Raw genomic sequence first — 13,501 nt, forward strand, 5'->3', positions numbered from 1 at the left:
AAGTGATTTGTGTGCAGGTATGTAATATGTAGGCATGACACCCTATAAGGATGATACATGTCAACTCAGACTGATTCATACAAGTATAATGCAGCTACACTGGATATAATTAATGGATTTCTAATTTTGTACCGTTTTATGTGATTATTTGCCTGAACTCACAACAATGCTGGCAAAATAAATGGCCCCTAACAGGACCAATCTACAATCCAAGTGACACAAATATGGTGTAAGAATATTATACAAAGTAGTAGCTCAAAGAATGGTAACAATTAAAAAGATAAGACCAGACATTTATGCAGGAGCTTGCAAAGCTGTTCTGTCAGTAGAGCCTGGTTCAACAGGGTCACTGATACAGGTAACATACTATGCATGCACTTTCCCTACAGTTTACTTTGATACAACATAAATAGTTAAAAAATTCAGGTACGGGTTATCTTAAACAGGCTTAGTCCAGCTGCTGCATGTCTCCAGAAACTGTGTAATTTGTAAATTGTATAACTTTATTTCGACTAAAGCATGTATCGGGTATAGTGACTTCTAACGCGCTACATAAACCTCTACAACTCGTTCCTACCCAGTAATGGTCAAAAAGTACACACAGTGAATTGACAGAAAAGGCAAGGTTGCATGAACAAGGTCGAGCAACAACAACAGTGGTGTCACCTATTTCTGTGTACTTTATACAATAATTCAAGTTCAAAAATGTGGCCAAAGGCATCTGCTTCATGAAACACCTATGCTTTCTTAGTGAAGCTTTCCTTTCTCTGTTAAAACTCAAAATGATATTGAGACTCTAGAGGCACTGTACTGAAACCCAGCTTCCTTAGTTTTTTCCACATCACAGCTCATCGAGAACATTATACTTCAACGGCAATCACACTAGCTCAGATTCAGCGGAACATCAGTTGCCCGGTGGTTTGTGTCACATTTACACAAGCCCTAGCTATACTTGAGACTAGGCAGCTCACTTTCACAAGCGGTACTGAATCTACGTACAGGGATGAACGGGAGTAGGCGTTTTTATTGTAGCACTGTGGAATGATGAATCAGGATGTTTTCATTTGCACATGCCCTCTATGAACAAAGTGCAGCAAAAACAGGCCTTTCCGTTTTATTTTATTAGTGTTACTGCAAAACATTATAAAATGAAGTCAAAAGTTGTTTCTTGCCTTGAGAAAACGGGGTTCTTACTGCTGCTAAAATAAGCAGTACAACAATCATTTTGTAATCATCTGAGTTTTAGTAAATTCCAAGCCATCTTTCACATGGAAAATTGCCATAAGGTTGCACACGATAAAAAACAACGCAAGAATTCATCTGCTGTGCTACATAAAAGCTGCCACAAAGGAACAGAGCGAGGCTTTACACGTATAAAATCAACTGACATTTTTATTACCTTGCCCCTAAAACTTTGGAATTGGCAATTGATCATGCACAGCTCACCACTACATCTCCTGCAAAAAGTACAAGAACAGCTGAGCAAAGTGCTCTTTAACAATACACCAGCAGGCAATGCTAACCACTATTACTTACACAGCGCGGGACGGGAGAACCCATCCCCCATCCCTCACGGATGACAACTGGTAGCTGTAGCCATGGACTGAACTCTCCACTTTGTGGTAGAATCATACAATTCATCACTAGCCTCAAAATGACCAATCATACACTGATAATGCAATAACTCAAAAAATACTTCGAGAGTTCTGTCAACGATGGATTTATTAGATGTAAAGAGCAGTGTGGAGCAGTGGTAACAAGCTGAGCTTGTAACCAAAAGGTTGCTGGTTCTATAGCCCACTGGTGCACTGCTGTTGTACCTTTGGGAAAGGTAGCTAAACCCCACAGCGTCTGCAAAATGACAGTAATGTAAGGTATAAAAAAACACAGTAAACATCTGCCTCCTGGTCACAGTCAGCAAAGACATAACATACACTGGAACTACAGGGCTCAACCCTGTAAGACAGGCAGAAATTAAATGAAAGCGCATGATATATCCTAGAGCTGGCATATTTTGCTCTGCCTAAGACCAAATGTAGCTAGCAAGAACCTGGCATAAGTAGCAGCTTTAGGCGAGGAATGAGGACATCAAAACATTTCATTAACTGGAAGAAGTGGGGATGGTGTAGGGTGTAATATTTCAGGAGGATGTTTATTCTCATGGGGGAGGTCTGGCTGAGCACATCGGTGAGGATGGGTACTGGTGGATAAGACAGCACCCTTCTCAGAGGTAATGTTCCAGACCACCCAGCAGTCAGCACTGCAACACCGCTCAGGCAGAATCACTGCTACACACGCTCAGGCATGGACTACCGAAAACAACATTCCCTGACAGAACACGGAGCTTCAGACCAACCACTGTGCGACAAGGGATGGAATTCACAGGAGGTAGCCAGTCAGGACACATGGCATCAGAAACGTAATCCTTTAAACTGGGCACAAGAAAAATGGTCATTTATTTTGACAATTCACGACAAATTCAAGTGGAATTAAACACAAAACTTGCCCCGGGTGCCAATTCATACTTTAGCGTGCATTCAAGTCCTGTTGTGAAAAACAAACCCACTTCCATACAAATCAAGAGTCCTCACCTTGCAGCGTTATGTATCCTTACTACTCGGCTCTCTGGCACCAAATCACATTTTCTGATCTCATTTGCAACAGTAGTCAAACCACAAGCTAGCAACACTGCACTTGGTAGACAAGTGGAGAACCAAGACAACCTACAAACAATGAAGCAAAGCAAGAGCTAGCTAATTTGCTTCTTAAGTGATTTTACGGTAGCTCAGACTGACACAAAATTTTATGCCACTCATTCCCAGATTTTCCTAGTTCACGCAGTTTAAAGTTTAAAGAATGCACTAACAGATATAACAACTGCACATATACAAGAACTGCATCATTTCAACTTGGTCGTTCCATTTTGAGATGAAAAAGCACTATGTGGGTAAGTGAAGTAGAAGTATTGAGTACTGGCCATGTGACCTATTTGTGGTTACAAACCTCATATGGGACTAACTGATACACTTGCCCTGAGTGACTGCTGAAAGACCTGCACACATAGCAAATATGTGAAGATGTAAGGGATAAGACTGGAGGACAGCGACTTGCAAAGCAGATGTATTACAATGCATACATATGTCAAAGGGTATTCACAGAGAAAATGCTTTTCACTTAAGACACCTTTCCAGCATATAACTACAGAAACCATTCTACACTGTTTTTTCCATCCCTGTCACTGCATTCCATTTAAAATCATCTCCTCTTCTCATACTGACCTTTGCTTCCCACAATTAAATATTACACAGCCATGCACTCACTGCAACAGGTAGCATGACAGGGCAGAACATGCAGCCCTATTGACCCTCAATTGGCCATGCTATTCTTCCAGGACAGTGTCACGCAATGCTAGCAATTTTTCAGACCTTTGAAATGCACCATACTGATGGAGTTCAACAAAGGCTGCTCAAAAAGCTTAATCAAAAGGCAGGGCATGATTGTGCTCAAATCTGAACCTTTTAAATGGAATAATGAATGCGCATGTTCACAAATTCATTCCCAAATCGGAGTAATAAGAGTGGACTTGCTGCGGTGAAATGTTGTCCGTTAACCCACTATCAGAGATCCATGCTGCGCAGCAAAGCGCTGCGTGTCTGCAGACAGCCGCAGACTTTCATTGGGGGAGAAGGAGAAACTGTAGCCCATGCCCTGAGCCAGGACTGTGAAGTGACTCCACAGGAATGCCAGGCTTTTACACGGCGAGACAGTAGGGAAGTCTAATGCAAAATCAGCCAAGTTACACTGTGTGTCCAAGCAGCGCGCAACGCTTACTCTGCAATGTGGTTGTCTGGCTGGACTACCAGTTATCAGATATAAACAGACAATATGGTTGTCATGCTTTATTTGCTGCATATTTGATCCATCTCCCCCAATTTGTTTCAGTTGGTGGATCAAATTAATTTATTGTTCTATTTTATTACAATATAAGCAAACTTTAGGTTCTTCTCTCTTGGCTAATAAGACTTTATAGGTATATAGGTATAAAACAATAGCCAGTCATCTGAAGACTGTTTCAGGGGAAGAAAATTTGAGGCTTGCAGATTTCTCTCCTCATATTCAATCCTCTTCTTTACAATACAAATCAAGGTCACAAGGTGGAAATTTCCTGAAAAATTAACAAGGGGACACTGTACATTTAGGTTCTTTCTGGACAATTAGCCTTCATGAGTATGGAAGTCACTCTGGACAAGCATGTCTGATAAATACATGTAATGTAATGTAATGAGTAGAGAAAATCATACCATGCCCGTGCTACTTTCCCTGTCAGAGATGTTATCTGACTGTAAACAACCTTTTGAATTTTTGCATGCGTTTCTGAAATATTAACAATGCCTGAGCCAATTGGCAATCTACCTGGCTAGAAATAAAACCCAAATAAAAGATAAGGTACCTATGGTACATACATTTTGATAAAACATACAAGAAAAAAAATACAATTTGTAGCTAGCAAGGACTTTGTCAGTTGACAAGGCTGAGGACAGAGTATTGCTGAGAAGAGCAGGTTGTCCCTGAAGAGAGAGAGTGTGTGTGTGTGTGTGTGTGTGTGTGTGTGTGTGTGAGTGTGTGTGTGTGTGTGTGTGTGTGTGTGTGTGTGTGTGTGAGTGTGTGAGTGTGTGAGTGTGTGAGTGTGTGAGTGAGAGAGAGAGAGAGTGCGCAGCATAGAGGCGGCGGATCTGAAATATGTACTCCAATTAGAGTGTCTGGGTATTGACTGGTAGTACTACTATCCAATTAAAGTGGAAATACAAACTCAATAAATTAAAGAAATGCACCGAGAGGGGAAAAGTTTACAGTTGTTTGTTTATTTCAGATTTTTGTTTCCAAGATAGGCAACACGAAATGGCCACTAAACGGTCTTTATCCATATCAACTGGTTGCCCCAGGCAACCGTTAATGTCAAGCCCTTGGTCCAAGGAAATGGATGTCACTGGAATTCTGGATGTGTGCACCCAAGAAGATGTCCACATTGACAGAGAAGCCAGAGGAAGATGAAATAGCAGTAGCCGAAGTGGCACACCACACTCTAATTACAGAGAACATTTCCCCATGAACAGAAGCGTAGATTAAAGGAGGCATCCTGCAGGTCTTCCAGGTCTCCTTTTTTCAATACTTTGCTGAAGTGGAAACTCTGATCTGAGAACCAAAGGCTGGCATTAGCTGTGCACAATAAAATTACTGCCGTCTGCTATTCATGAAATCCTGAATCCTCTCATTTTCAATCATGTAAAGCCAGTGATAAGACATCCAAAACCTGCCGGTAAGTGTGGTAGCACTCTGGTGAGAACCAAGACAAGGTTCACCAAAACTATGAAAGAATCTGAGATGCACACCTTTACCAACGCAACCACACGTTCATGCAACACCCACGGTATCATGTCAGACTCAGACTACAACAACATACGCTACACCTTGACGTCCACAAGTCTGACCAAAGACAATGTGCTGACTTAAAATGTCACTCCCTCTTCAGTTCCACAGAAAAGAGTGATCTAGGCCCATGTCTGTGACAGTGGAAGTCATGGAGCTTTAATGTTCCATCCACATTTGCTCAAGTTAAAATATCTGTTAAGAACCATTAAATGGCCTTTCAAATAGTAACAATGGCTTTTTTGAGAGAAAAAAAAAAGTGACTAAAATGTTTAACTAAAAATAGGAATTTATTCATTTATCTGGAGGGTTGACAAACCCACACATATAATGATCTGCCCAGTTCAACTGGAAATGGAATACCATGTTGACATGTCTGTAAGGCCATCCACTTGTGACCATGTGGCTGTATGGAGACTGCAACATTAAACTGAGACATTGGTGATAATCCATTGAAACTCACAGCTCAGAAAATGGCAGTGTGTCAGGACAAAGTTCCTTTCCAGCTGGCCAGCCAGGAAACGGCACAAGGTGGGATCCCCAAAAGCTGGCGCTCAAGCAACACCCAGTGCATTGCAAGTGGCCCCCACAGCAACTACTCGCAAAAAATCCAATGGCTGTCAAACAGCCGTTCTCATTGGTCAGCACCAACCCTGAGAACTCCCTGAATTGAATGTACTCTATGATGGACTCTATGAACTCCAAGACAAACAATCACCCTCATAAACACAAACTGATCACAACCACTTGATCACAGCCTCTTGTTCATACAAGCAAATATAAGTACGACTCTCTTTACAGAGAGATTTCATCCACTCAAGGCCTAACCAGCAGCAGGCTGATGCACAAGTCTGCACTTTTACAGTCTGTCACTTTGAACTAACTGCAGAGGTGTTCTGTAATTACATTCGTCTACAAATTTTCTTTGTGACATTTTTGTTTTACTCGTAGTAAGGACCTGTTTTCATTCAGTCTAAAATGGATGAAACCACTGGGTGCTTGGGACTTTTATTCTGTTTGGAACATGCAAGAAATTACGGCGCTCTCACTGCATCAAGTCCAAACAGAGGTGCACTGAAAGGTGCTTTATTTCTCTCATGACGGAAGAGTGCCCGACACAAAGGCCGTGCATCACTATGTCGGTCACTCTCCCACACAATCTGTACTTGCTCAAAAGAAGTGTCCTCAGATGATGTACTCTGCAAGGAACACTATCGGCTGACATTGTAATGTAATAAGGACATTAATTCTACATGACAGAGTTGATGCAACTGCCTTAACTGAATGGGGAGGAGGGGGAGACACCATACTATGAATTGGCCATTTGACCAGGACTCTGAACAGGAATTTTGATGGCAAGCTGTTGTTAACGTCAAGATATAAATCTTACCCAGCAAGACTGCTCTGGCAACTGGCTCTGTACACTTGATTGCCTTGGATGTCAAATTATATTTCTTGAACAAAACAGTCATTCTGATCTCCATAAAAATGAAAAGGAAAGCTCAACATTGTTCTTTCAAAGCTCATTTTGTCAAAACTCTCTCACAAGTGTCTTAGGTATTCCCGTCTGAGCCAATTCACTGTTCCACTGAAGGAAACAAACCAATTTCACAATCATGACTCAACCGAACACAATGTGCCAGGGTCTGAATATGATGCAAGGTAGGTCTGTGGGACTGGGGAGAAGTCTGAAAAACCAAATTCCAGCATTCACAAAGCCCTTTAGCTCTGAACACATTTATCAGTGATACGAAACTTACTTACTGATATATTTGAGCACTGTGACTTTCTTTTACGTTTAAACGGTTTAAATGATACCCGTATCAATATATTAAAATATACTGTGGGCACCCAAATTCATGAATATGATCAACTTTAATTCAATATTTGTATTTTTTTTTACTAAAGAACAAATTACAAAGAAATGAATGAATGACTTGCATACAATGCATGTTATGAACGCATACAATTCTTACAAAATGCTATTTGAATCAACTCTATGAAAATTGTATGAACATGGATTTCTGTGTTTGTTTTTGTACAATTAAGTGCAGCATTATCATGCCCTGTACCGTAGTGTGACATGTTCAGTACCAAAATACAAAATACACAGACACACAGCCTCCATTGACCGTGTGTAGAGGCCAACCTCTGATGACAACATAAACAGGTGTCAGTGCCTGCCACTCTCCTGACAGCTGCAGCCGGTCTAACCTCTGTGCTACTCCCATGTCTGAAGGACACCCAGCTACAGGGCAGGGGACCCCTCTGATGTTGCCCATGAACTTTCTAAACTCCCACTCTGCCAATTTAAGTCTAGGCGTCTGTGTGTTCATTTCTCAACCTCAGGCCACAGCTTTCCTTCCCTCCACACATTTCCACACTCCTGAGGAAAAAACACAAACCTATCCCACAGACACGCAAAATGTGTACCTCCCACCTCCACCTGAGTGGGACAGAACCATTCCTCCTACCTAAGCCCCACCCCCCCCCCCCCCATTTGAGAAAAAAGTATTCATCTTCAGATGCATGCAAATACTACAATGTCTAATATGGAGGTGTAGCATCACCCATTGGCTGAGATGCAAGGAGAGCGGGATGAGTGGGAGAATTTCACACAGAAGGAGCCCGCAATGCACAAGGAGAACACAGGTAATGACGCACAAGCAAGTCCTGAGTGTACACATCACTGCATCTGCAAATCTTAGACAAATTCATTCATCAAATTCAAAACATGTACGCGGAAACGAGATCACTGATATTTTACAACAGACATTTTACTTGCTCTGCATTAGAGCTAGTTCTCAGGGGAAGAAAATGCAATCAAGTTACTGGAAATTAGTATAACATTTTGATATAGAGCCAGACATCAAGCTGTCTTCATTACTACCAAATGAGTACACTCACAGGGTTTCCTAAATAATACTATAATATGATGCATCCCTATGAATTTTACACTCATGGCCCCATATAAACACATTGTCTATAAGGGAAAACATTGAAGTTTCTCCAAAAAAAAAAACTCATCTGATATCTTTTTTTGCTTTTGCAAAAAGCATTTAAAATTATAAATCTTAACACTGAGACTTCACTATCCACTACTTCATGCTGGCACTCAAAATTCCAATTTTGTCCTTTCAGGATGTCAGTAAATGAAGTGCCTCATAAGAAACTATCAACATAAAAATGCAAAAATGAGAAATCTTACATCTGAACCATTCCATTGTGTTTCTTTGCTTCCAAGATAAACAATACAATTCAGGTTAGACTTAACAGCCACAGACAATTTGTTGACATACTGATTGCCACTTACATTCCACTCCATTGTCTTTGACCACTGAAGAAAAGGGATAAAAAAACAAGCTCTGTAAATAGAAACTATGCTTTGCATCACCAGTGGTACAAGAAACTCATCACAGTCAAGAAAAATTTGCATCTACAACTGTGAAATTAAAAATGCAAACAACATATTTACAACCACCTAATTCATATGCCTACACTGAAGCCCAGTGAATTACTGTCACAACATTATGTTAAAATATTTTCCAACCACTGACCTTCTCCTTTTGCTCCAATGCATGGTCAAAGGGGTGGGATTAATGGAGCACATTCCCCAGACCTGGGAGTTAAGAGGCAGCGTTTCCACACAAAAGACCACAAGTCTGGGGATCAGAGGCCCAAACACTGCGGTGTTCACCCACAGGCCACCTAGATGGCCTCCCATCTTTGCTCACACACACACACACACACACACACACCAAAATATGGCTGAGATGTTGCAAGGGGGTGTGTGCAGCAGATCCAATGGTTCCTTAAAATCTGGGGGAGGCGTGTAAGAGAGTGATTTAGTACCTCTATTCATTAGTTTTACCATACTGCCCAATATGTGGACACGGAGAGGGGGTTAAGTGTCTGATATGTGCCCATGGGCTTATCCCTGTAGATAAAATACACTGCACATGCAGAGACCATTTTAAATGTAGCATATCTTGATGCTTTGTGAAATACAGTCAAAGGCACCCATGCAAGCACACCAAAATAATTTATTTCCAGTATAACCACAATTTGAGGTCATTATGTAAGTGTAAACATCCATTTATATATGAAGTGATCAGACTTTGTATTTATTTGGTGAGGGGGGTCAGAAAATACATGCCAAAACTGTAGAGAGTAGACCCAAACAAAAAAAAAAAAAAGTAAAAACAGCCGAATAATGCAAATCTAAGCAACTACCTCCAGTTAAACAAGCACGCTGTCCGTAACCTAGCACATACTAGCCTACATAGGTACCATAATCGGGTTAAAGTTCAATGTAGGCAGTTCATTTACAAAACCATTGATTTAGAAGATTATACTACCCACAACGAAGACCAAAAGCGTACAAGTCTTTACAGGATTTAGCTAAACATAAAATACTGGTCAATACGAGCCTTGCTGGTGTGTGCAGTGCCGAGTCAGAACTTAACAGGTATTATGTAATTCACCCAGTTATAGAAAACTCCCCCTTACTCTTAAACAAATCAGATTAGTTTTTGTTGTCCCTGGACGTCAGAAGTTGGACATATGAAATGCCCTGGGCGATGAACCAGTGTAACAGTGAACAAGTAGCAAGCTGGTTAGTTAAAGTAGCTTGCATTCGTTGTAAAAGCCACAGGCGAAACTAATTTCGAATCACCCTCGTTCCAACAAGGTAGATAGCTAGCTAGCTAGGCTACACGACAGCCCCAGGAACAGAGACTCGCTTAGCTCCTTGCTAGCTACTGATAAGATACTGTTTTAGCAAGCCAGTTAGCCAACGAATAGAGGGAAAAGTGGCGCCTGAAAACGAATGCGCCATGAACACTATTACACAATAGAAAACCAACGTACTTTGAAAGACACGACTAGCTGTCCAAGTTAATATCTATCTGTCTAGCAGCGGGATAGTTACAAGTTTATAGCGACCCGATCCCTTTACAATATTTACGTTAAATTAACACCACTAAGGGTTTACTACCCAAATGTCCACTGAGCACAAGACAAATCTCAATCAACTTTAAAACGTGAACAGTAAAGAACAATGTAAAATCAACTTGCTAACGATATTTGTTTAAAACCCTTTTTCGACAGCATTTAGCAAGTATTTAGCCAACTAGACAGCGTTGTTCCAGTATCTGGTTAGCTAACAGTATAAATATAAACTATCTAAGTTAGTTGGCTAACAGTAAGGTAACTGTCTACCACCTTAACTAACTAGGTACCCTTTGTCATTAATACAATGTGTAGTGAGCCAACATACTGAGCTCGCTGTTTCGCTACAAGTCATGATCGGTTTTTGAAAGCCTTGCTTGCTTGTTAACGTGCTAGCGTTTGCGTTTCAAAATGCGAGACAGTAAGTAGCTAGATATCTTGCCAGTATTCACATGTTTATCTTGTATTATCGTCCTGGTAATTTCACGTGGGTGGACAGTTTACCTATGGTAATCGGAAAATAAAAATGTTCGCAAGTAATTGTACAGTCGCTGGCTAGTTAGCTAGCGGGCTACGTTTCTATATCTGGTATAGGCAGCTAGCAAGAAAGCCACATTTAATATAGCACTCAAAACAGTTGCTATATAGCTAGCTAGTTATATCAACTAAGATAACACAAAATGGGTGTACAAACGCAAGTTATTTTGATTACATTTTAAAGTTAGCTTTTATGTTGTATTAAAGTAACCAGCAAGCTGGCACCCAGCCTAGCTAGCTAGCTAACAAAGAAAAAGGAGGAACCTACCACGTGATGAGGCAGAGTCCCGGGGAATTTCTGCAACAATTCCCCGCAGTTCGAAGGAAAATAAAAAGCAAGGAACTAAAATGCACCAAGAGTTAATCAAAAAGGGACAATCCCTTCCTTTCCAGTGGAACCCGTTTCTCAAACACTCCGTTGTCAGCAACCCCGTGTTGCTCTTGTCTCGTAATCACGAAATGGGCGAAACAACAACGAGTAAGAAACAGACTTCGCTAGCTAGCTAATGTTGTAGAACGAAAAAAGGAATCCTTTCCGGCCTGACTGTTTTCGGATGTCAATAGTTTCCCACTTTCCTTTATTCCAACCTCGTTCTCGATGACGTCTGGTTATATTTACTAGGTTTATCTTGGTTATTTTTTGTTGTTCTGGGAGAGCGACGCTCGGAAAATGGCGGCTCGCTCCTCTCCCTCGGATTTCAAGTCCGACAAACACAGAATCGGATAGTAGAGTCGCGGCGGGAGACATTCCTCATGTTCGCCGCTAGAGTGAAGGGGTGATACAGAAAGGACGTGTCCGCGCTAAAGCCGCTAGAGGGTGCTTCTCACCAGCGTGCGCAATAATATGTAGACTATGCAAGGAACTGAAACTGCTTTTCGAGAAACGCCATGGTGGCTCACCCTGAATGTCTGTTTTGAACACGTTAAGAGGACGCACCAACTGCAATATTTGGCTCTTTTCTAAAATCTAAGATCTAAGAAGCCTTACACTTTTAGCTAACAAAATAATAAATATTGTACATGTAAGGGCTTTTTATTAAAATCATTGAAACTGTATTTGAACAGTAACCGTTTCCAGGACAAGACTAAATCGACAAAGAAAATTTTGAAAGACCAACATCTGAACAATCAGTCGATTCAACAGAGGATTAGCATGCGGTCTGAGCCACCACGTTAATGTGCAGGTTTCTACATGCAATGTCAGTGAAATCTAAAAAAGCTCTAGCTACCGCTAGAGGGAACCCGGCAGTATTACCGCAGTGCCATTGCAAGAGCGTCGAGTTATCTAGATCTTGGGCGGGGTGCGTGTTTGAGAGAGATGGAAGGGAGGGGGAGGCGCTCCCTTCATCAGGATCATTTTGTCTCCGTAGGTTTTCAAATGGTGTAGCCCCTCAAAGATACGGCGGCCACGTAAATCGCATTGAATCACGCAATCAAACAGTGAACGATCTCGTGCAAGTATGAGATATTTATCGATGGAGCGTTTTAAATACAGCCTACAAATCCACTGCCTTTACAGGAATGCACGCAATTGTACAAAAATAACCCGTCTACATGTTAGCGTAGTACGCTCCACCCAGTTTATATTTTGCTGCGCTCAGTCTTGGACATCTCTTTCTCTCCATCTGCTGGTGAAAACGGTTATCACGCTGAAATTTGAATACTTTAATCGGAATTACGACTCAGTTACGTTACCTAGATGGCTAGCCACATTACAGAAAATCTATCGTTTTTGATTACAAGAAACTGCATCCTAACCAGAAGACATTAATCTTTAGACTCCGCCTTTGTAGTAGGTCCACTTCGTTATCTCAAATTTAATATTCATATAAAACTAACCAAGTAATTAACGAGAATGTACACATGTTTAACACTTACATGTGCAAATAATCGTACAGAGTTACGAATAATGCATATTATGTGTGGCTTTTAAATATGCCATACATTCTACCTAAATGCGTGTGCTGCAGGAAACTTCGCATCCCGTGTAGAATGTCACGTGAACACAGGAAAACAATTTATCGTAACTGTGACTCATAGCGCCTCCACGCGATGAAACGTCTGGTGCATATTTTAGATGCACATCAGGGTGTCAGAAATGGATGAATACAAATAACATTAAGTCAGTTTGTTACCTCCTAACTCGTCCCCTGCACTACTGGACTTACTAACGTAACTTCGGAGGCAAACCAACGGAGTGCAAAAATGAAAAAAACAAATCAATATCAGCAAATTAAGAATTAAGCCACCTACCTGTGATAAACAGAGTCCATCTTCTGCAGACCACCTACAAAATCCAAATTCGTTCTTCAAATATCCAGCTACTGGGAACCCAGTTTCCATACAATAGGGAATCCTTCCAAAATGAGCCTGAGGACAGTGAAGAAATAAAAGAATTTTTAAGACAGTTTACACGGTCGGCTAAAAGCATTTGTAACAATGGAAGTTACTGCGATATTGCTGTATTATAGATATGTTTACACTCCACGTTAATGTGTCGATCAGTTGAAAACAGGCCTGCACTGTCTGAAGTAATTAGCTAGCCAGCACAGAGAGAAAATTTGGAAATAAGAGGAACAGGCACAAA

General features: G+C 41.1%; 1 protein-coding gene across 4 annotated transcripts in view; it reads right to left on the bottom strand.

Moving 5' to 3' along the window:
* Positions 1-13,255, bottom strand: part of kansl1a (KAT8 regulatory NSL complex subunit 1a) — a 51,098-nt gene extending 37,843 nt beyond the window's left edge. For 3 of the 4 annotated variants that reach the window (XM_036531497.1, XM_036531488.1, XM_036531468.1), the window contains exon 1: positions 11,183-11,659. The gene's annotated coding sequence lies outside the window, so the exon portion shown is untranslated. Of the gene's footprint in view, positions 1-11,182; positions 11,660-13,167 lie in introns of those variants that run through there. The other variant, XM_036531477.1, reaches the window with a different exon arrangement.
* Between the last annotated feature and the right edge of the window lie 246 nt (positions 13,256-13,501).

This window comes from Megalops cyprinoides, chromosome 1 (assembly GCF_013368585.1).
Source record: "Megalops cyprinoides isolate fMegCyp1 chromosome 1, fMegCyp1.pri, whole genome shotgun sequence".
In the NCBI taxonomy this organism is placed as follows: Eukaryota; Metazoa; Chordata; class Actinopteri; order Elopiformes; family Megalopidae; genus Megalops; species Megalops cyprinoides.